The following is an 11,617-nucleotide window of genomic DNA, read 5'->3' on the forward strand; positions in this document are numbered from 1 at the left end:
GCTTCCCTAGGAACTCCTCACAGTAACAGATTCCACTCCATGAAAGAGAGCAAGGCCTTTGAACTATTGGTGCTGCCTTTAGAAACATCCTAGAAACATTAGGATCTCAGCCGTGTTCTTAACTAGAAGGGGGCATTTTGATCCTGTTGTTGTTTATTGATTTCACACATCGTTGTATACAGAAAGTCTCAAAGTGGCGCTGTGGTCTAAACCACAGAGCCTAGGGCTTTCCAATCGGAAGGTCGGCAGTTCGAATCCCCGCGACGGGGTGAGCTCGCATTGCTCGGTCCCTGCTCCTGCCAACCTAGCAGTTCGAAAACATGTCAAAGTGCAAGTAGATAAATAGGTACCGCTCCGGAGGGAAGGTAAAATGATGTTTCCGTGTGCTGCTCTGGTTTGCCAGAAGTGGCTTAGTCATGCTGGCCACATGACTCGGAAAAACTGCGGACGAACACTAGCTCCCTCGGCCCATAGAGCGAGATGAGCGTGCAACCCCAGATTCGTCCGCGACTGGACCTAATGGTCAGGGGTACTTTTACCTTTTACCTTTAAAATGCAAAATCAGGCGGAATGAATTAAAAAGCAAAGAACAGAACACAAGGAACAAGATTCCCTAAAGTGCACAGATGCTGTAAGAAAAGACCATCACAATATGAGGTGCATAAATGTCTTGCTGAGCGAGGCGCACAAGGCTAGCCACGAGGCTGAATGAGATTGTTGCCCATCAGGAGAGGGAGAGCTTGAGGTGGCAGAGAAGTCAGTGCAGTGCACTAGCAGAGAGCCCATCTGGCACTCCTAATTCATTTGCGCTACCCAGCCTCTGGGCTGCATGGAGAGCAGCTTCTGATAAGAAAGGTGCTACCCCAGAGCAGTGGCGTAGTGTGGGTTGTCAGCACCCGGGGCAAGGCAAGTAATTTGCGCCCCCTAACCCGTAGATTTGCGCCCCCTAACCCGTGGATTTGCACCCCCTAACCCTAACCCCCAGATGTTGCGCCTGCTGCGGCTGGGCCCCCTGCACCCCCCACGCTACGCCACTGCCCCAGAGGCTAAAACCATACCAAAGTGTGAATCAAAATGAGCAAGTCAAAGCCTGGCTGAGCTGGAATGTCTTAGCCAAAGCGGGCAAGGATGGCATCATTTTGTGTCCGGGGAGCTGTTTATTAGCTCCATCTGGTACGCAGGCTGAGACCCTACCTGCCCATGGGCTGTCTCACCAGAGTGGTGCATGCTCTGGTTATCTCTCGCTACTGCAATGTGCTCTACATGGGGCTACCTTTGAAGGTGACCCGGAAACTATAATTAATCCAGAATGTGGCAGCTAGACTGGGGACTGGGAGCGGCTGCCGAGACCACATAACACCGGTCTTGAAAGACCTAGACTGGTTCCCAGTACGTTTCCGAGCACAATTCAAAGTGTTGGTGTTGACCTTTAAAGAACCTAAACGGCCTTGGTCCAGTATACCTGAAGGAGCGTCTCCACCCCCATCATTCTGCCCTGACACTGAGGTCCAGTGCTGAGGGCCTTCTGGCGGTTCCCTCCCTGCGAGAAGCCAAGTTACAGGGAACCAGGCAGAGGGCCTTCTCAGTGGTGGCACCCACCCTGTGGAACGCCCTCCCACCAGATGTCAAAGAGAAAAATAACTACCAGACTTTTAGAAGACATCTGAAGGCAGCCCTGTTTAGGTAAGCTTTTAATGTTTAATAGGTCATTGTATTTTAGTGTTTTGTTGGAAGCCGCCCAGAGTGGCTGAGGGGACCCAGCCAGATGGGCGGGGTATAATTTTTATTATTATTATTATTATTATTATTATTATTATTATTATTATTATATCAGGTGTGTTTCCTTTGGGAGAGCATTCCACCGACAGGAAGGAACCACAGAAGTCCGTTCTCTCATTGCCACCCATCTCACCCCTCTCAGAGGAGGCTCATGGAGAAAAGCCTCAGCTTTACCAGCTGCACTAGTTCCCAGTCTTGTTCCAGGCCCAGTTGCTATTGTCATAATTAATATTGTGAATTACACTTAGAATCGCAGAACTGTAGAGTTGGAAGGGACCACAAAGATCATTTAGTGCAGCCCCCCTGCAATGCAGATGTGCTGGTCCTGGGGGCTAACCGAGAGGCGAGGTCCGAGTCCAGTCCGAGGTCGATGGTGCAATATGAAGGCAGTCCGTAGAAGTCAAAGCTGGGTGCAGGGCAGGGAGTCAGATGAGGTCAGGAGCTCCGGCAAGAAAGCAGGACAGGGATCAGGCTGGAACTGACAACCATTGATGTTGCTCCCACAACTTGGGACTGGGGCTGGCCGGCTTTTATCTCCCCCGAGGCATAGGGTGGACCCAATCCTCAGGTGACTCGCCTCTCCTGGCCTGGAGGCGAGCACTCCTCCTGCGGGAACTTAGTTCCCTCCGCCTCTCTGCCCTGAGCCTCTGCAGCTCAGGAGAGGCTGGAGGGTTACCGGACCCAGAGGCAACCCCAGCTTCCCCTGGCGGGGCTGAGAGTGGAGCACCTGCAGGCAATGGATCCTCCATCACCTCAGGGGCCAGAGCAGACTCAGCTGGTGCCTACACCTGGGGATCCAGCACAGGTGAGGACCCTTCAGGCTCATGCCCCAGCTCAGCTGCTGTGCAGGCTGGGATTCCTCAGGTTCAGCCTCCGAATCCAATTCCCAGGCCATCACAGCAGGACTCTTTTGCCCAACATGGGGCTCGAACCCACAACCCTGAGATTAAGAGTCGCCTGCTCTACTGAGTGAGCCACATGTTAGTCATTTGTTGTCCAAGGTTTCAAAACATTACACACAAGCTCCACGACAGAACAGCCTCAGGGAGTTTACAGTATCAACAGTAACAACAAAACAGTATCAGCTCAGCTGATATTGGGGGTTAGTTTTTATCTGGTACTAAAGAGATGTCAGTGAAGGTGCCAAGCAGACTTTGCAGGGGATGGATGATGGGGAGCCACAACTGAAAAGGCCCTTTCTGTTGTCATCACCATCCAAGCCTCCCTCAGAGGGGTGACTCAGAGAAGGGCCTCCGATTAAGTTCAAAGTGCCTGCTTAAAGCCCTAAAGAGCTTGGGACCAGGTTAGCTGAAAGATCACTTCCTCACGCATATACCTGTCTGAATCTTAAGATCCTGTATGGAAGCCTTGCTCCAGTTGCCCCACCAAAGTCAAGTGAGGCTGCCAGGGTCTTCTCAGTAGTGGCACCCCTGTCGTCAACTAGCTTCTCTGGAAAGGATTTCCTGGTGGCCTCTTTGAGGTTCTTTCCTGTGACACCTGAAGACCCAGGCTTTTAAACTGAATTTCGAACTGACCTTGAGCTGTTGTGGCCCAACATGGTTTTAACCAGAGCTGTGTGTTGTTTGTGATGCTGTCTCAGGGCTCTTCGAGACAACCTATTTGTTGAGAATTCATCTCCATTCACTTGCCCAAAGCTTACATGGAGGTTCGATGATGTGCAATGTTTATATGAAGAACTGGTTTTGCTTTGTCCGTGGGGAAGTTTAACATCAGTGAGCAGCCATCATGCATTCATCCTTACATGCCTTTCCCTCATTCCTTCATTCATCCGCACTTTTCAATGCATTTCAAACTGCAGAAGGTCCAGGTTTTGCAGATTTTAATATATATTTTTAACCAGGTGCTTTATTCCACTTTAATTGCAGAAACTTAATTTTTTGGTATGTTACTGAACCGCTCCTGCAAAATGCTGACAGTCTGGGGGCCAGTGTCTGGGAGCCAGTGTGGTGTAGTGGTTAAGAGCGGTGGACTTGTAATCTGGGGGAACCGGGTTCGCGTCCCCGCTCCTCCACATGCAGCTGCTGGGTGACCTTGGGCCAGTCACACTTCTCTGAAGTCTCTCAGCCCCACTCACCCCACAGAGTGTTTATAGTGGGGGAGGAAGGGAAAGGAGAATGTTAGCCACTTTGAGACTCCTTAAAGGGAGTGAAAAGCGGGATATCAAATCCAAACTCTTCTTCTTCTTCCTTTGTTCCAATACAGTACAGTGGTACCTCGGGTTAAGTATTTAATTCGTTCCAGAGGTCTGTTCTTAACCTGAAACTGTTCTTAACCTGAAGCACCACTTTAGCTAATGGGGCCTCCTGCGCCGCCGCACCGCGGCGTTCTTATATGGTACCTCGGGTTAAGTATTTAATTCGTTCCAGAGGTCTGTTCTTATCCTGAAGCTAAGTTCTTAACCTGAAGCACTATTTCTGGGTTAGCGGAGTCTGTAACCTGAAGCATGTGTAACCTGAAGCGTATGTATCCCGAGGTACCACTGTATGTGCAGAGCATCATGTGCATTTAGAGACTGATGTAAATAAGCAAACCTCTCACTGTCTGGTGCAGTTGTTGTCAGGGGTGGGGGACAGGTTTACTGCAAGAGATACATACCACTCGTGTGTGACCTCAAAAATCATCTTCATTGGAGATGTATGCCTTAGACTTGGAAAGAGGGAATGCACAACTTTTAAAAAATAAAATGAAAATGAAAACCAATTCTAAAAAATAAATAAAAAGGAAAAGTCCTGAAAATGCTGGGTCTCTGCAATTGTGGGGGGGTGGGAGGTAACAAGGCAAATCTCGCACCAGACATGCAACAGTACGTCAAGGAGCGTTGCGCCTGCTCTCCCTGACCTTTTGCCTTCTTGGCTAGAAAACAGGGTTTCCCCCCTGACCTTTGGTCCTCTCACAATTTGTTTGTTAGACATATCGCTTGGCTGGAGCGTGACTGGGGATGCAGACGTAATCAAGTATCGGGGGGAAAAACATTGCAGGGAAACACCTGCTGACACATGTATTTGCTAATGCTGGAAATGTGCGTAGATGGGAATACGTTAAGTTCAGAGTGGTTTCACTACTGTTTCCAATTGTTGACTTCTGCTAATAAAAGGAGCCTAGGCAGAGCTAGCCGGCAGCTTGCTTGGAGCATGCTTGCCTGTGTGCTTCTGCACAGCTCACCTGCATTCAACCTCCTGTCGTCTCCGCTATTCCTACAGGGTGAAGGCAGAATTGTTGTTGTAAAGGGTACATGAGTCATCCTGCGCTCCAGCAGCAGAGCAAAGAAGTTTAATCCATCCCAGCATTCTATCCCAACATGAACTGTAGCCTTATTAGACTTTACCGATTGGTGGGCTCTGCGTTGCTCCCAGACGGGAGGAAGGAAGTCAAATGACACCAAGGGTTGGTTCAGAGAAAGAGTTCTTTATTTCTGCTCTCCTTAGCAGCAGAAAGGCACTTGCGTGGTCAGTCCACAGCAAGTCCAAAGAAATGAGAGATTTCATGCAGTATATATATTCTGCAGGCACCCTCTCCCCCTTCCCCAGGAATCCAGCCACGTCAGCCTATACACGCAGGTTGACATCACAGATGTTCCTGCTCCGGTACTCTTAACCATAAAAGGGTTTTCCTTCCTGTACTTCTGACCATAAAAGGGTATTCCTGTTCCTATACTCTTATCTTGGAGCAAGAAGAAGAAGAAGAAGAGTTTGGATTTGATATCCCGCCTTTCACTCCCCTTCAGGAGTCTCAAAGCGGCTAACATTCTCCTTTCCCTTCCTCCCCCACAACAAACACTCTGTGAGGTGAGTGGGGCTGAGAGACTTCAGGAAGTGTGACTGGCCCAAGGTCACCCAGCAGCTGCATGTGGAGGAGCGGAGACACGAACCCGGTTTCCCAGATTACGTGACTACCGCTCTTAACCACTACACCACACTGGCAACTCCAAGAACACACTCTGGCGCTGTTCCCGGACTAGGTCTGTGCGTCAGAGTGTGTTCAGGATGTAAGATAAGACCTAGACGTGTCATCCCTACTCCACTGGAACAGCCAAGGTCATCCTTTGCCGTGACTGATAAAGGAGAGAGCATTGTTTATACAGCTGTGTTTTTGTTATGCATTTGCTCAACAGCTCAAGTTAATGCATTTTAGAAATGCTCCCTTGGAGAAAGAAGAAAAGGTGGGTTTGGGGTCCCGTTTCAAACTGACTGCACAGAAACCCATTCCTTCACAACCAACTGGATGCTTCTGAAAGCTCAAATGACGCAGGGCATGAAGGTGCCAGGCTTCCCTTGCCATTTGGTCGCCAGCTCCTGGCATTTGCAAGTGGAGGTTCCATCATTAAGCTCTAGAAGTGATTATGGACTCAGGAAGAGATCTTCTGTAACATGGGCTTCCCGCTGTGGTTGTACTCAAGCCCTCATCAGACCCCCGGCCCCCAGTCAGCATGGCCAGTGCTCACGGACAGTGGGAGTGGCACTCGGTCAGTAGAGCATGAGACTTTTAACCTCAGGGTTGTGGGTTAGAGTTCACGTTGGGCAAAAAGTCTTCTGCATTGCAAGGGGGGTTGGAGTAGATGACCCCTGTGGTCCCTTCCAATTCTATGATTCTATAGAATTCATGGCCTAGGACCCTCGTACCTACGGGACCGCCTCTCCCGGTATGCCCCACAGAGGACCTTAAGGTCCATAAATAGCAACACCCTAGAGGTCCCGGGCCCTAAAGAAGTCAGATTAGCCTCAACCAGAACCAGGGCCTTTTCAGTGATGGCTCCAGCCTGGTGGAAAGCTCTGTCTCATGAGACCAGGGCCCTGCAGGTTCTGATTTCTTTCTGCAGGGCCTGCAAGACAGAGTTGTTCCGCCTGGCCTTTGGCTTGGAGTCAATTTGATTCCCTCCCCCTCTTTGTTTTTCCTTTCTCCTCCTGTGAGGAGGCTGCATTTTAATTGTTTTAATGTTGTATTTTAATCTTGTTTTTAAGTTGTATTCATTCAACTCGTTTTTATTATTGGTTGTTAGCCGCCCTGAGTCTGGCCTTGGCTGGGGAGGGCAGGGTATAAATAAAATTTATTATTATTATTAATTATTATTATTGGAAACACCCTTGTTCTTCATCCCTCTTTTGTCTACTCCAGGGCTGGGGGACCCCAGGCATGGGTCCCAAATGCCAAACCTCTCCACCTGGCCCTTGGAGTTCTCCCTCGGCCACACGCCTGGCCCAGGCCACAGCCCCTCGCGGACTCTGATAAGTCTCATGCTTGCCTGGAAAAAGGAGACAGAGGGGCATGTGTGAGGATTAGACAGCTTTGTGGTCATCCTCTTACTTATCCCTAATATCTGGTAATAAGAGAGATAGGCTCCCTATTAGGATACCTTAGCCAACCCCTTCTCCTCTCCCCGCTGCCTCGACCAACATTGCCATTCCGCATCTGGATTGTCTTTCCAATATTCAAAACATTGCATTCCTCGGCTGGGATGCAGTCATCCCAAAGCAAAAGAGAACATTTTGTCTCTTTCTTGTAAGCCTTCCTTGCTGAAGATGTGATATTTAGGAGCTGATGAGCTGGTCGTTCACCCTGCAGTCGTTTGCTGCCAAAGGCTGTTTGCTGTGCTCGGCAACATGAGATCATTGGGGGAAACCAGCTATGTCATGCCAGCAAGGCGAAAGGTGACCTCTGACCTTCCCTGGGGGGCTTGAACACCAGGGCAGGCTTGTGCTCACTCGAGATTTCAGCAGTGGTGGGGAGTTTTGGGTTTTTTTAAAAGCAAATTCTAAAATAAGCTGACTTCCTTGCGTCTGCCTAAAAGCTTCTTGGCTGCTCAAGGCATGTGCCTGTAAGTGCTCCCCAATTTTTTATTTTAAGATGGATATTAGCAAGAACATGCCGCTAGTCCTGATCGTGCAAGCGCTAATGAACCCATGTGCCAGAAGTAAGAACAGACATGGTGCAGGCACAGCGGAAACCCCGGAGTGTTGTGACCTCGGATTCCTCTTCTTCCGGGGATGAGGCCAGGACTCAGAGGCAGGAGGGGTCAGCCCCAGAAGCACTTCCACCAGAGGAGCCTGGGGTGCCAATGTCAGGGAAGGCCCATAGCTTAGTGACAGATCATCTGCTTTGCATGCAGGAGGTCTCAAGTTCAATTCCCAGCATCTCCAGGTAAGGCTGAGACAGACTGCCTACCTGAGATCCTGGAGAGCAGCTGCCAGTCAGTGTAGGCGATATGGAGCGGGATGGTCCATTTATTTCATTTGCATAAGAAAATGTGCACCCTGCCTGTTTGTAATAGATCTTATAAACGGTTTACCAAAAAAATAAAAATAGTTAAAATTAACCATAAAAGAAGATTGAAACACATGTTTCTACATGCCTGGATTTGTTGTTGTTGATTAGTCGTTTAGTCGTGTCCGCCTCTTCGTGACCCCCTGGACCAGAGCACGCCAGGCCCTCCTGTCTTCCACTGCCTCCCACAGTTTGGTCAAACTCTTGTTGGTAGCTTCAAGAACACTGTCCAACCATCTCGTCCTCTGTCGTCCCCTTCTCCTTGTGCCCCCCATCTTTCCCAACATCAGGGGCTTTTCCAGGGAGTCTTCTCTTCTCATGAGGTGGCCAAAGTACTGGAGCCTCAGCTTCAGGATCTGTCCTTCCAGTGAGCACTCAGAGCCGATTTCCTTAAGGATGGAGAAGTTTGATCTTCTTGCAGTCCATGGGACTCTCAAGAGTCTCCTCCAGCACCAGAATTTAAAAGCATCCATTCTTTGGCGATCAGTCCAGCTCTCACTTCCATGCATCACTACTGAGATTGTCTGTTAGTTAATGAATTCTGGAAACAGATTGGTATAGAGATATTGGGAATTGTGGGTAGGAAGGTGGAAATAACTAAATTAATGGTTCTTATTAGCCTGAGCAGCACTGAGTTAAAAACAAAAGAGGAATGTAAATGGATAAAATTGATGGTAATTGCAGCCAGACAGGTTATAGCGAGTGATTGGGAAAATGCAGAAGAGCTAGGGGTAAACCAATGGAGGAAAGAACTGAACAATATTATAATTTTAGAATACCTAACTGTGAAGATACATAAAATTAAAGGGTTTAAGGTCAGCGAGGAGGAGGAAAGGTTTGAGAAGATATTGAATTATTTGGGCAGGTTTGAACAATTTGGAGCAATTAAAACGTTAAAAGTTAAATAGACCTTGTGGAGGGAGGAGTGTTAAGGTATCTAGAATTGTACATACAGTTGATTTGAATATGTTATTATTGATTATGTATACCCAATGTATCAGCCACCTGGGGGGTTTCACTGTTTGTTTTCACTGTGTTTTGGTTGTTGGTAAAAAAATAAAAATAAAAATAAAAATAAAATAGTTAAAATTAACCATAAAAGAATATTGAAACACGTGGATAGGCTTGTCAAACGAATACATCCCAAGTGCAAGCTGGAAGGTGCCTGCCTCATGTCAATAGGCAGTGAGTTCCGGAGTTACTTACAACTGCGGGATGAGCATTATGTTTGCCTGGAACACAGTGCCAATTCTGTAGATCAAAGTGGTCGAGTGGGGCATTTATGGGGTAAGGCGATCCCACAAGTGAATTGGTCCCAAGCTGTTAAGAGCTCTGGTTGACTGGAAGCGGCTGTCTACATTTTGTCTGGAGGAATATTTCCATAGCTTAAGCGCCCCTCTCGCCCACTGTTCTTCGCCCAGCTGCCGTGCTTTCCTGCAGCTTGGTACTAAAATAAGAGAGTCGTCATTGTGGTCTAAAAGACTGGGAAAGCATTGTGTGAGAATTGCCCTGGCTGTGGGTGCCTGATTTGAGCAGCTGAGCAACGCCAGGAGGAAGTGGGAAATTGATGGAGAGCGAGATCCGAGTGTAAACAGCAAAACCAGCTTCCTGAACAGGCTTTGGCTTTGGGAGACTTGCCAATGTTGTAAACCTTTGACTCGGGTGTCCCGCAATGTTTACATCTCATGAGAAGGGGGATCTGGCTGGCCACTGCGAGAACACGATGCTAGGCCAAATGGGCCTTTGGCCTGGCCCATCAGGATGCCACTCTCCATTGGTACCAAACGATGTGCTTTTGCAGACACACTGTGTGCCATTTGCCCCTGTCATCTCTGCTGCTTAGGAGCATAGGGAACTGTTCTTCACCAAGTCAGACCACTGGTCCACCTAGCTTAGTACTGCCCACACTGACTGGCAGCAGCTCTCCAGGATTGATGGCAGGGCTCTCTCCCAGCCCAGAGAAGGGGTGGAACCAGGTATTTCCTGAATGTAAAGCACATTCCGCTAAGCTTCGGCCCTTCCTCCTTGCCTGCGCTGATGCTCCTGCCCTGGGATTGCCCTGTTCAGCCTTCTCTTCCTGTTCCCCAGCTGTCAACAGCCTGTGAGTTTTCCTTTGATCTCTTCCTCAAGGTCCTTCCTGGTCTCTAACGTGCCTCTTCTCCCTCTGGTCAAGGCTGTCTGTCCACTACATTGCCTTGGAGGCAGGTGCTGAGAAGCAGCTTGGCAAACGAACAAATCAAGTGCTTTTCCTAGCCTGTACCACTGCAGGACTGTGTATTGCACATTTTAATGCTGGCTGGAGACTACTGTTCTAATCCTTTTTAACACTTTGAGGCTTTCGCTTGGCAATTGTGATGCATTTTGCTTTAATGGCTATTGTATTTTTCCCCAGTGTGACTTACAAGATGCATTGAAGTTCTTTTGAGGACATATTATCATTAAAAAATAAATTCCACCCACCCACCACCTTACATGCAGAAAACTAGCAGATCAGGGAGATGGGTTTAGTCTGTTGTCCTTCCCAAGGTGCTCTCCCCTGCCCATGTACACAGCCTTCCACCCAGGAGAAGCATTTAAAATTGTGATCCCACCCAGTGGCGTAGCGTGGGTTGTCAGCACCCAGGGCAAGGCAAGTAATTTGCCCCCCCTAACCCGTGGATTTGCGCCCCCTAACCCTAACCCCCAGATGTTGCGCCCGGTGCGGCCGGCACCCCCTGCACCCCCCACGCTACGCCACTGATCCCACCTATACCTGCAGCCCAAACAAGTGCAGTCCAGGAAAAGCTATGCCTCTCACTGGCATCTGTCTGCCTCGAGAGACAATGGAGTGCACCTCCAGGGGGAGGTCAAAGCACTACGTTAGCAGCACTGAAGTAACCTCCCGGGCAAAAGCCTGGACATTGTGTATGGAGGTCCTGGGTTGCCTAGGCAACAACACCCCCCTTGTTCTCGCTGATGTGGCCCAAAGGAAAGCAGAGCAACACGTTTGGCACCCCTGATCATGTGCATGTTCCAGCTTCTCAATATCCTCCTTAAATTGTGGTACCTAGAACTGGACACAATATTCCAGGTGTGGCTTGACCAAGGCAGAATAGAGTGGGACTATTCCTTCCCTTAGGGACGCAGGTGGCGCTGTGGGTTAAACCACAGATCTTAGGGCTTGCCGATCAGAAGGTCGGTGGTTCGAATCCCCGCAATGGGGTGAGCTCCCATTGCTCGGTCCCTGCTCCTGCCAATCTAGCTGTTCGAAAGCACATCAACGTGCAAGTAGATAAATAGGTACGGATCTGGCGGGAAGGTAAACGGCGTCTCCGTGCACTGCTCTGGTTCGCCAGAAGTGGCTTAGTCATGCTGGCCAGATGACCCGGAAGCTGTATGCCGGCTCCCTTGGCCAGTAAAGTGAGATGAGCACCGCAACACGAGTCGACCACAACTGGACCTAATGGTCAGGGGTCCCTTTAACTTTACTCCTTCCCTTGATCTGGACATTTTTTCTCTTGCTGCTGCCTAGAGTTAGCTTTTCCTTTTCCTGCTGCATCACACTGTTGACTTGAGTATA

The sequence above is a fragment of the Podarcis vaucheri genome (genome assembly GCF_965113315.1).
Source record: "Podarcis vaucheri genome assembly, chromosome: 12".
In the NCBI taxonomy this organism is placed as follows: domain Eukaryota; kingdom Metazoa; phylum Chordata; class Lepidosauria; order Squamata; family Lacertidae; genus Podarcis; species Podarcis vaucheri.